This window comes from Idiotropiscis lumnitzeri, chromosome 7, assembly GCF_059441095.1.
Source record: "Idiotropiscis lumnitzeri isolate Australia: NSW breed Sydney's pygmy pipehorse chromosome 7, RoL_Ilum_1.0, whole genome shotgun sequence".
Taxonomy (NCBI): Eukaryota; Metazoa; Chordata; class Actinopteri; order Syngnathiformes; family Syngnathidae; genus Idiotropiscis; species Idiotropiscis lumnitzeri.
The window spans coordinates 22,168,334-22,180,600 of record NC_142397.1 but is presented as its reverse complement, the minus strand read 5'-3'; positions in this window follow the sequence as shown (position 1 = coordinate 22,180,600).

Below are 12,267 nucleotides of genomic sequence, written 5' to 3'. Positions count from 1 at the left end.
GCCCCTGCAACCTCTGGCTTCCCACACCCCCCGCTCTGTCTTTTATTATCAACCTAAGCAGACAATGGAGGTCTGTCTGAAATTCTAGCAGGCAGGCAGGAAGCAATCAATCACAGTAGTCAGTCCGGAATTCAGCCTGAAACTGAGGAAATTGAAACTCAAAGAAAAGCTTATGTGTGTGCGTGTGTTCCAGTTGTGCGCGTGTGTGCTAAAGCAATAATGTGAGTGTCTGTGTGTGTGTGCGCAATTATAACTGATACAAATAGTGTATAACAACATGATTAGAAATACACAAACTATTTACATATCCTCATCCCATCTCACAGTGGGATATTTATTTTTTCTAGTCATGCTTTATTTTTATCGTGGGGATTGTCGACAAAAATAATACGAGGGCAGTCGTTCGCAAAATGTCCTATCTCTCCGCTACTCCAACAAGTAATATTTCTAGGACTCACATAGCCTCGTCCTCGATCTGTAAGACCTCCTCTGACTTTTCCTCGGGGGCGTGGTTTCGAATCCCACCTTTGAACCAGCCCCGCTTTTTGATTAAAACCTTTAGCACGGTTTTGGAAATAAAATTGATTTTCCCCGGTCTCAACAACGAAAGTATCTGCTTTTTTCTTTTTAGCTTGCAAAATTCTTTCGGTATGTAACGCTTGGTTAATGTATTGTTCTAACGTGCCTGTTGCTCTATCTACCCAATGTTTTTCAACCCATTGGTGAATGGTGTGGTGCGTATTGGCGTGGAGGGCATTTTTTAACTGCTCCTCAAAAATGCTTCCTTCAGTATGGTCTTCAGGAATGCCGCTGTTTGCTTTGAAACACGCAGTTAATCTTGCTCTGTAATCGTCAAAGATTCTCCTTCCTTTTGTGTTATTCTTCCTATAGTCGTATAATTACCTCTTAATTTGAATTTTTCTCTAGTTCGCTCCATTAGTCTTTGGACGCGATGTGTGAGTTCTCGGCTATCATGGGCTAGAACATCCTGACACTCTTTTGGTTCCCAATCTCCTCTAATGATATGCCAATCACCTTTCAGAGCAGCCATCCAGATTTGTTGGACTTCTATTCCGTTTAAGTGGTAAGACCTTCTGAGATCTTCCATTTGCTGCAAAAATTAGTTAACATCAATCTTATGAGACGTAATACCTTCTACCGCCTTTTTAACGTCATCCTGAGTCCATGTTCGATGCACTAAAATTACTGGTGATGCATCATCAATGTTAGGATTTCCGACTTCTATCATCGGAAAAGAATCTTGTATTTCTTCTTCCGATGGGGAGCTTTTTGGTGACCCCGGAAAAAAAGTTTTTCCCATTGTTGTTGAAAATCTAACTCCTAAGTTCCCCTTACTTTGCGTATGTATAGCTTTATCCACGGTCGGTTTGGGTGATGATGGAAAAGGAGAAGTAGGAAGTGACGGATGTAAGGATGATTTGAGGGATTTTGTATTTTTTACAACCCCTACGGGACCTGTTTCGTGATCTTCTTTTCTGTGAAACATAATTTCATCCTCTTCCCATTTTTCTTTATTTGCGGTCTCTTTTTTGGTTTTGTTATTTTTATCTAGTTTTCGTCTTAGTGCCATTGTCATCCAAAATTCTGTATCTTCATATCCGTCTTTATTAATCTTTTTTACATTATTTTTTCGTTTTATTTTTATTTTATCTTGTAAGTCGACGATTTTTTGTGTATTAAGCTGACCAGCGAATTCATATTTTGTTATCTATGAGTTTAAATGTTTTACTTTTTCCGGACATTGGCTTTCTATAAATTTCCAGTCCTTACACGTCAATTGTTGTTTCGGATCCTTTTTGTTAGCTTTTTTACTGTTTGATTTCCCCATGTTGGAAGACAGTGGCTCACCTAGGGTGACTAAACTGTCCTCCAGTCCCTGAACAGGCCGACAATTACTCTGTCTTAGGTAATTCCCAAGCTTCTACCACAAGTGGCGGGGAATTCTTGCCTTTGCTTCCCAGACAGTTGTCAGTTAATTTTCCTGTTCCAAAATGAGGTTGCAAGCCTCCATCCACACTTTTCATTCACACTACGTTTCTGTTTTTCCTTCTTTTTTTAATCTTAAACGCGCGTAGGATACGCCCTGTTATCCTCTAACAGTTTTATAGACTATCTTTGTCTCTTCACGTAACATTGACTAGTATTCTTACGGTTTTACACAGTTTTAAAGACTTACTCTGTCTAGTCGTAGAGGAGTCTGCCCTCCTATATCCACGGAATTTCACTACTTATTTGCAGAGGAGTCCGCCCTCCTGTTTATGCGGAATTTAACTACGTACTTTCACATGCACTCATTCATCCCAGTCGGTCATGAGTGACTCACCAAAGATGAGCTTAGTGACTCCCTCCGCAGCTTCCCGTCAACCTTCAGTCTCCAGCAGCAGAGTCGAGGACCAGGTCCAAAAAAGAAAAAAATCTTCGTCGTGGCCACGATTGTCCCCGGCCGTCGGCTTCGCTCCTGAACACCTCCAGTATGTTGGGATACGTGCTCGAAGGACCAATTTTATGTCAGGTTCGCCAATTTGACATAAGTGTTCATAAGCTAAAAGAAGAGAGGCACTCAGCTCAAGTGGAGACAGAAAGGTTAATAAAGTTTATTTGACAACTTCATCCATTCCCCGATGTTTTTCTCACATTCCCTTTTATAGGGTCGGGGAATCAGATTACACTCAAGGGTGGTACAGTTCGTCTACTCAAAAGCTGGTTTAGTCCGGTTTAACATGGGCGCGCCGTCGTGGGTCGCAGCGGACTTTGACGTCAACTTCTTCTATCAGGATTCAGCACGATGCTGTTTGCGTCATCCTCACTTCTGAAGAAGCGCCGCCGCCCTGCCAATTGCAGACACCTCCCTTCAGCAGAGGTGTCCTCCTGTATCTCCACTCAAACTGTAAACACTCAGCATAGTCCACTCTATTAAACTGCAACATGTTATATGCACTACATATTAAAATAGGCTGCATCACGGCAAATGAATAATAACCTCTTAATATTATTCTAACAGAGTCAGACTGCTGTTAAAAGTCGAGCATACATCGAAGCAATTAATTTTAGCGATTAGCGTGCTTAGCGCCGCCTTGCTCGCCTCCTCATTTAGAACGCTACTTCTTTACGAAGTCGTTTATTTGCCATCACGTAGCTTGTTGCTTCTGCTGTGCGTGGACTTGCATATAGTTCAAATAAAGACCGTTCTGCTACGGCGCAAGATAGATTGGTGCGATGTATTTAAATAGCAGCGAAAGAAATCACTTCCGGGTCAACGAGCGACGGGGCGACGCCTTTTTTTAATCAGTACTGCGTGACAGGGCGACGCTTTTTTTTTAATCAGTACTGCGTGACAGGACGACACTTTTTTAAACCAGTACTGCGTGGACTAGAGGCACAAACAGCTTTGACGAGCTCAAACTTGCGTTGCCTGAGATCGCCTTTTTTGGTCCCAAAACTATGCAAAAAAACATGTTCCCCAGGGTCCCACGCGCCCCCCTCAGCATCGCACCGCGCCCCACTATTTAAGAATCACTGTATTATACAGTGGAGGCATAGATAAATGGGAAATCAGAATGAGAAGAATATTGGAGTCAATGAAGCCCACCATACAACCAACGGAACTCCCTACGAAAGGTAGAGCGACCCATTAAAAGAGGGCATCTATTTTGTGTCGAGAAGCCCGAAGAGAAGGGTTTGATGACAATAATAGTAGACCATCTGTGTAAAAGCTACAACCGAAGAGCTTCCTTCTGGCTGGAATGGTTGATTAGCATGTTAGAAAAATACAACATAGTGGAACTAATTAGTACAGACCATGAGTGGGACCCAATAGTAAAAATGCTAGCCGGCATGGCCGAAACAAAATGTGAATTGGTGGACCTTGTACAGACGAGGGCAGCGTCAAAGTACAAGGAACATCAAGAATATTGCGATAAAATAAAAGGGCTTGTGGAGGGAAGAAAACACGAAGCTTTACGTTTCCAAGCGAGGGACACAATGAAGAAGACCTTTCCGACATTGACTTAACTACGTTAGAAAGCTCAGAAATGCTTTTGTATATGAGACAAGGTCAAGGGTTACAAAAACAGAGACAGAGAAACGGCAAATGTGTCCCCTTATCAGAACAGAACCTTTGCCACCCTTACTGGTGGAAACTTACTTACTGGAGAAATGTAATGTCGGAAATGGGATAATGATGTACCACCACGTCGGTCGCCCATGAGACATAGTTGCGGATGCTCGAATGGTATTCACGGATCAAAAGTTACAACCGCACAGCAGAAAGTTCTGCGCAAAATTGAAGGTTCTCACCGGGAGAAGACTACATGTTAGAAATAGAAGAAGAGCTACAAAATAGAAACTTGGGCTCGGGAGAAAGGCCTCAAGTTGTGACAACTAGAGGTGCAAAATCACCCTATTATATGATAGTCCATATTCCTGTCCATGGACGGATAGCAGCCGTGGAACAAACCCAATATATGGAGGAAATGACAAAAGCGCTTGGAAAGCGGCATAGACAGGACTATGGAGCAGGGAGGAGTGAGGATTGTATAAGACGTAAATGCAATAAAATCTGGAAAGAGGTTGTGGAGAGTAGGTGAATCAGTCGCAGTCAGAACTTTCAAACTGCGAATATCAACCCCGGTGACTTCAGCATCAGGAGCTGAGTGTGTAGTAGTGATATCGGATGAGTAATGGGGAGAAAGGATTAACAGAGCCATGGAAAGCCTGTTAACTCAGATATTACAGATATCACAAACACAACTTAAAATCCGACAGCAACCTAAAGCAAAGTCGAGAGCAATTACCTCAGTCAGCTCCACCAGCGGAGCCCTACCCTACGGCGTCGCCCAATAGAACTGTGGGGGAGATGGCAGAGGGTCCAATGTCACGCAGAGCTGGGATGCAAATAGAGGATGGAAAACAAACGGACAGAGCGGGATAACCCAGAAAAAGGCTTCTCCTCTCCTGGAGGGAACAAACAAAGAAGGGGGCTCTAGAGTCACAGTTGTGACCTTCAGTCCTACCACATCCACCCCCAGGTCAGTGAGTGACTCGTACCGACCACTACCCAAAGGGGCACCCTTACCTGGGCCAGGAAGAGGGCCAAGACGATCACCCCTGATCACGCGACAGAGGACCAATACGTATTGGCTACCTAAAAACTAGAGGCAGTTAGTTAACATAGACCGTAGGTGTCAAACTCTGGCCCGTATGCTAAATTTGGCCCGCAGTGTAATTATATTTGGCCCACGAGGCTATACCAAATGACGACTATACCATTTTACATTCTATATGATAAGAGTACCATTCCAAATCATAATAGCAATTTTAAAAACTGAACATCAGATTAGATCAATGTATAGCAAACTGGGCAAAAATTAATGTTTTCTTTATGCACATTTTCTTGTTACTCCAAGACATGGGCTTCCGGTTGATTGATTTATTGTTTTTTTTTTAAATAATTATTTATTATTCAAATTTTATTTAATAAATGAATGTCATTTATGGTTTTTTTGGTGTGGGATTTTGCATATCTGGTTTGTGATATATGTATATATGTATCTATATCTATCTATCTATCTATCTATCTATCTATCTATCTATCTATCTATCTATCTATCTATATATATATATATATATATATATATATATATATGTATATATGTATCCAGCCTGTGACACCTAGGGGTCAGTGGTTGATGGCACCACTCCCCACAGTACCTGAAACGGCACGGATCTACTGGGCTAGATTGAATCCTGAGACGCCACTTGGGGGAGGTGTCTTCTCCACATACCTCTTGTGGAAACCGTGGATCCAGACATTGGCACCGTACCACCCCCCACTGGATCCATTGCACTGCACTCTATATTATGATAGAGAATCAGATGACATATATAGAGATGCGTTTGAAGAAATTGAGGGGGATGGTTGGATATTGCGCGCACCATGCATCTTTGTGGGCCCCGAGGGGGTGGCAGCATATGTGCAGTTGTCGCCGGAGCAAGAGCAATGGTATCGAATGAGTGAGGAAGGTTTGCCTCACGTGTCACTAGCTGTGTCGCCAGGCCATGAGCCCCGCCAATTGGGGCCCATGGTGAAACGATTAACACAACAACATGACTGGATGATGACTGAAATTCTAGATGTGTGGCACTCAGCTGCAACTAAAAGTTACAGGATAATGGCAAAAATGGTAGATAAGTCAGACCTTGAATTGGTATTCTTGGACCGCCATCATGGGCGGGAACAGACGGACCATGAGTCCGCACAGGCAATGTTGGATCAAATGCCACAGACCGTGTGGTCACAGGGTCCATTTGATGTTGGTTTTTGTCGGACGGTTCAGCCAATCCAATTGGAAGTTGACTGCTCCATTCCGGTTCGCCGTCCTCAATATCGATGGCCGAAGGAAGCAGACAAAGGAATGGAGGACACAGTGGCAGGATTGTGGGATGCGGGGGTGTTGGAAATGTCGGCGTCCTCTTGGAACACACCTCTGAGGCCGGTCCAGAAGGCTGATGGGGTGACATGGAGGATGGCCCACGATTTGCAGCCAGTGAATGACATCACTATAACTCCAGTTTTGCCAGTTCCTGACCCTCATCGCATCCTGTCCTCCCTGGACCCGCAGAAACAGTGGTATACGGTAATTGATTTGGGGAATGCATATTTCTGTTTACCGCTGGCTGAATCAATACGACACGTGTTTGCATTTTCTTACAAAGGGGTGAAATTGCAGTACAAAAGACTCCCTCAGGGCTTCAAGAATTCGCCAGAGATTTTTAATCAGGTCTTGAAGGACTTGTTATTTTCATGTGCGCTACCCCAAGGCTCAGTGCTCCTGCAGTATGTGGACGATCTCCTCATTGCGGCCGAAACATCCGACCAGTGTGTGGAAGCCACACGAGCAGTGCTGTTGAAGCTTGCTGACCTGGGCTTCAAAGTGTCAAGGAAAAAGTTACAGTGCTGTCGTAAGTCTGTGATTTTTCTGGGGCGTGTCATCACCCCTGCCGGCTTGGCTATGTCCCCAAATCACCGCAGCTCCATCCTGCGACACCCACGTCCACACACAGTGCAGGACATGTTGTCTTTCTTGGGATTGTGTGGCTACAGCCGAGCATACATCCCATGTAATGTGGATAAAACAGCAGGCTTGCGGGCCCTGGTCAAACAACAAGGGGTCCGAAATTTGAAGGCCACATTGCAGTGGACCCCTGAGGATGATGCATTGTTTGTGCAATTAATTCAGGAATTAGCATCAGCAGCAGCTTTGGCTACTCCAGATTACACTAAGGTGTTTTATTTAGACGTTGCGAGCAGTGAGAAAACAGTGAATGCGGCATTGTACCAAAGACATGGAACAGACAGGGCAGTTTTATTGTATTGTAGTGTGCCATTAGACGGAATTGAACAGAAACAAGCAGACTGTGTTAGGTACGCGGCAGGCCTGGCAAAGGTCCTACAGAAAACAGCTCATGTGGTCATGGGGTATCCCGTCCAGGTGTTGACAGATCATGTGGGGTGTCAGCTTTTGTAGCATCGGTGGCATTTACATTGACACCCCTGCGACAAACACGGACCAAACGTTACTTATGTGCATGATGGTGTGAACATGGCTAATCACCTCCTGGAAGGGGCACATGAGTGCGCTCTGAAAGTACAGAAAGATCAGAAGGTCCGTGAGGACTTGTATGCGGAACCATTGGAAGGTGGACGGGTTATGTTCACCGATGGGTGTTGTTGGCGTGCCAAGGATGGGACACTCCACGCGGCCGCGGCAGTGGTGGAGTGGAAAGGTTCTTTCTTCCTCCCAGTGACAGCTCAGAAGTTGACAATAAAACCCTCCGCCCAGGCGGCAGAGGTGTTGGCGCTGGTGTTGGCCTTGGAACAGTGTCCAGGACAGCAATTAACTGTATATACTGATTCGGCATATGCAGCGTCAGCTGCCCTGATTGACCTAAAGGGGTGGTTGCACAATGGCTGGCTAACAGCGAAAGGCAAAGAAATTGCTCATAGAACTTTGATGGAGCGATTGTATGAAGCAATTAAGGGTCCACACGAATTGGCGATTGTAAAGGTCCCGGGACACTCAAAGGCCAACACCATGGTGGCGAAAGGTAATGAGAGCGAAAGAGGTGGCTGGATACACCCCTCAGGGCGAGATGATGTTAGCAACCCCAGCTGTGGTCTGGGATGGGGAACCCCCGGATCTTCCAGTGGCACCCGAAGTGGCACTGGAGGATATTATGGATGTACAAGGTAAGTCATCGCCGGAACAAAAATCAATGTGGATTGCATCAAAGGCGGTCAGGCGATCGATGGTCTTTGGGTGGGTCCCAGGGGCCAGCCGGTCCTCCCTGAAGGACAACTCATGACCTCAGTGTTGGCTGAGGCCCATACAGTGGCACATGTGGGGCCTCAGGCAATGCTTCCAAAACTTCGTCAGTGGTGGCATCCAAGGTTACAGGAGGTGGTCTGGCAGTTTGTGGCGGCTTGTGAACTATGTCAAACATTTAATGCACGACCGACATTAAAACCCAAGCCAGGGGCGTTCTCCCCTGTGGCCTGGCCTGGAGCAGAAATTGTAATTGATTTCACGGACACGATTGACAGGGTGAACGGGAAGCGGTTCCTTCTGGTCATTGTGGATTCTTATTCACGCTGGCCGGAGGCGTATCCGTGTGCAAAGGAAAATACCACGTCAGTCATTAAAGCTTTGGAAAATCATTATATTCCGACACATGGTTTCCCTGCTTTAATCAGATCTGATAATGGGACACATTTTAACAACAAAGCACTGGCTAAAGTGGAGGCGCTGTTGGAGCTGAAGCATCGCTTTGGGTGTGTCTACCACCCCCAGAGCCAAGGCAAAGTTGAAAGGTTTAACAGGAATTTGAAAGAAAAATTGGCTAAGATCATGGCTCAAACAAAAATGACGTGGTTGCAAGCTTTGCCCCTAGCCCTGTTGGTCGTCCGCCAAACTGTTCACAAAATAACAGGTTTTGCGCCATTCGAACTATTAACTGGTCGCTTAATGCCAGGGCCTGCCTCCACCTTGGTCCCGCCAGTTGATGTACCGACACCTGATTTGTCGCACGCTGCGTATTGGAAGTATCTTCATTCACTTGTATCCAGTGTGTCTGCGCAGGTCGCCGACAAGGCAGTTGCAGATTCGTCATCAACACCGCTGGAGTCGGACATCACTCCGTACGTCTACCTCCGGGTGCTTTCCCGGAAGTGGACTGAACCTCGCTGGAAAGGACCGTTTAGAGTTCTGGCTAGAACCTCACACGCTGTCCAATTGGAAACTAAAGGACAAAAGTGGTACCATCACTCACAGTTGTGCCCGGCCCCAGGTTTTGTACCTGCCAATGGTGAGCATAAAGGTCGGGCAGGTCAAGAGAGGGATTGTGAAGATGGCGAGAATTGGATCAAAGTCGGACTCGAAAGTGTCTGAACAAAGACGAGGACGATGCAAATGTTTGACTATTTTGCTGGCTGGCTTGTGCTTTGTGTGGACTATGTTGGCGTTTGAACATAGGATGCAGGATGACAGAAGTGATGGAGTGAAAGGTGAACGAGTGATGGTGTACTATTCCTGTAATGGAACGGTATGGTATGAAGCAGAGCGAGATGGTGGTAAGATGCTGACACAGACACAACAACTACTGCTAAATCTGAAATGTAAACAACCGACACAGGTGAACCCTTGGGTGACAATTTTTAATTGGACACACCCGTGGAATGATGTAGTCTATAAATTGGGAAATTATCAGCATCAATATCAAGAGTGGCCTGTGAAACCTCCAGTAACCCGTAAAGTGAAAAGACAGACAGGACAAGGTTACTGGGACCAATTTGAAAAGGGATTTCAGCCATGGATAGTTAAGTGGGCATATAATAACTCGTTGCGGTTTACAGTGGCTCCAAACACAACCACCCAAATTAGTGTGCCAATAAAAGCATTGAGAGGGTTCCAAGAAGCATGGTACTCCTCAGCATGGATAGCAATGTCTGAAGTAACGGGGGCTATGTTTCCGCGATATTGGTGGTATTTGACAGGACATGTGACAAAATTCGGGTGGGATGCATTAATAACAACACAGGTAGGTGACTACTGGAGTCCCCCTCAAAGTGAGATAAGTAAGTACTATAGACATAAAGTGTCTATGGGCAAGGAGGGGGAAGTGTTGAAATTAAAGGTGGCAATGGGGAATACATCTATTGCATACCCACAGCGGGAGATAATGATTGTAAATACGTCATGCTGGGGATTCTTGTTATGGGCATACTCAGCAGGAAAGGATCCATATTTTCCTATCATAATTTGTGAAGATACTACTATGAATAGAGGAGATGCACCGTTAATTAATAAGTATACTGCAACAGTGGGAGCAACTGCTAAGACTATGGTGACGGTAGACGACTGGTTTATGATTCAGACAGGTATTTCTATGGTCACTAATAATTGGCTCCTGATGGCTGAGCAGGCAGCTAATAATACTAATGAGAATTGTTTGGTATGTTTAGGTGCAAGACCAGTTTTGAAAATCGTGGCAGCAACTGCCATATCTAAAACCTGCCTCATGGGTTTCCTGTATAATAAGACTCTCCGAGGAGAGTGCGGCCAATTGGACTCAACCTTTCCACTGACAGGAATGGAAAAGAAAAAGCCTATTTTTGACCCCCAAGTTGCAAAACAAAATTTCACCTGCCTAAAGTTAAATGGGACTGGCCCTGGGATTGGAAAGATCCAGGGGTCATGGTGTAATGAAAATGTGTCCTTGCCAGCAGGAATCCCTCTCGCTCGTGCTGATGTTTGGCTGTGGTGTGGAGAGAAAGTGCTGTACGATAGGCTTCCCACCAATGCCTCAGGTAAGTGCGCCCTGGTCACGCTGATCATGCCAGTTAGTGTGACAGCCTTAGATATGGCCAAAACGGAATGGGAAGACGTTAGAAAATGGGGAAGAGTCCCCTTCCTTAACAGGAAGAGAAGGGACATGCACAAATGGTTGAATGCAGGAGATCCCACGTATATAGATGCAATTGGAGTTCCAAGAGGGGTCCCTGACGAGTATAAATTGGTGGATCAAATTGCGGCAGGATGGGAGAGTATTTTCCTGTTTGTTACGGTAAACAAAAATGTGGACCGGATTAATTATGTTCATTATAATGTCCAACGATTGGCGAACTTTACCACCTCGGCACTCCAGGCAGTGCATTGGCTGCCACATCTCTGATGGCATTCCAAAATAGAATGGGCTTAGATATGGTGTTAGCTGAAAGAGGAGGAGTGTGTGGTATTTTTGGGGATCAGTGTTGTACTCTGATTCCCAACAATACATCTCCTGACGGTCGCCTTACCAAGGCATTGGAGGGTCTGCGCACGTTAAGTGACAAAATGAAGGAGCACTCAGGTGTGGACACCAGTTGGTACTCTGACTGGTTAAACATCTTTGGCAAATATAAAAGCTTGATTGCATCAGTACTGATTTCTATCGCTGTGTTTGCCGCTATTATGGTGTTATGTGGATGTTGTTGTATTCCATGTATCAGATCATTAACTGTTAAGACAATTGAACGCACGTTGGGGCCGCTCCCTCCTGGTGGCCAGTACATGATGATCCCTCAGAAGGACCCCCAGGAGGGGGAGACAGCTGTGGCCCTCCGGGAGTCCGGGATGTGAGTATGTGTAGATGGCCTCAGGTCCCTGAGGCCATGAGGAGGGAATGACATTTTCTAGGGATTTTCTACTAGAATGACATTTTCTATTGATTTTTAAGTTTTACTAATTTTCTATTGATTTTTAATTTTTACTAATTTTCTATTGAGCTTTACCTCACCTTCTATTGATTTGTAAGTTGTTACTAATTTTTCATTGTTTGATTTTTAGCTCGTGTGTAACAATAAAATAAGGGGTTCGAGTGATGACCTCAGTTGTCTGAGGTCATGAGAGGGAATAAAGGAGTGGAAGAGTTGAAACCTGGCTAGTTTTATTCAATGTCCTGCATCTTGTGTCACTGTTATTCTGTGGAATGCTGAGTGTGTGGCTGGTGAAGCTGAACAAAGAAAGTGAAAGAATGAGAAGGTTTGGGAGGTTTTAGGTTGGTGCCTGGCGGAGACAGACACCTCGAGGGGGAAGGGGTCGACAAGAAACTGGACCCTTCAACCACAAGCAGGAGGAGCCACCACTTGAAGAAAGACCAAGAAAAGCAAGCTAAAGTTAACTGCAGCATACACATAGCCAATAGAATCAT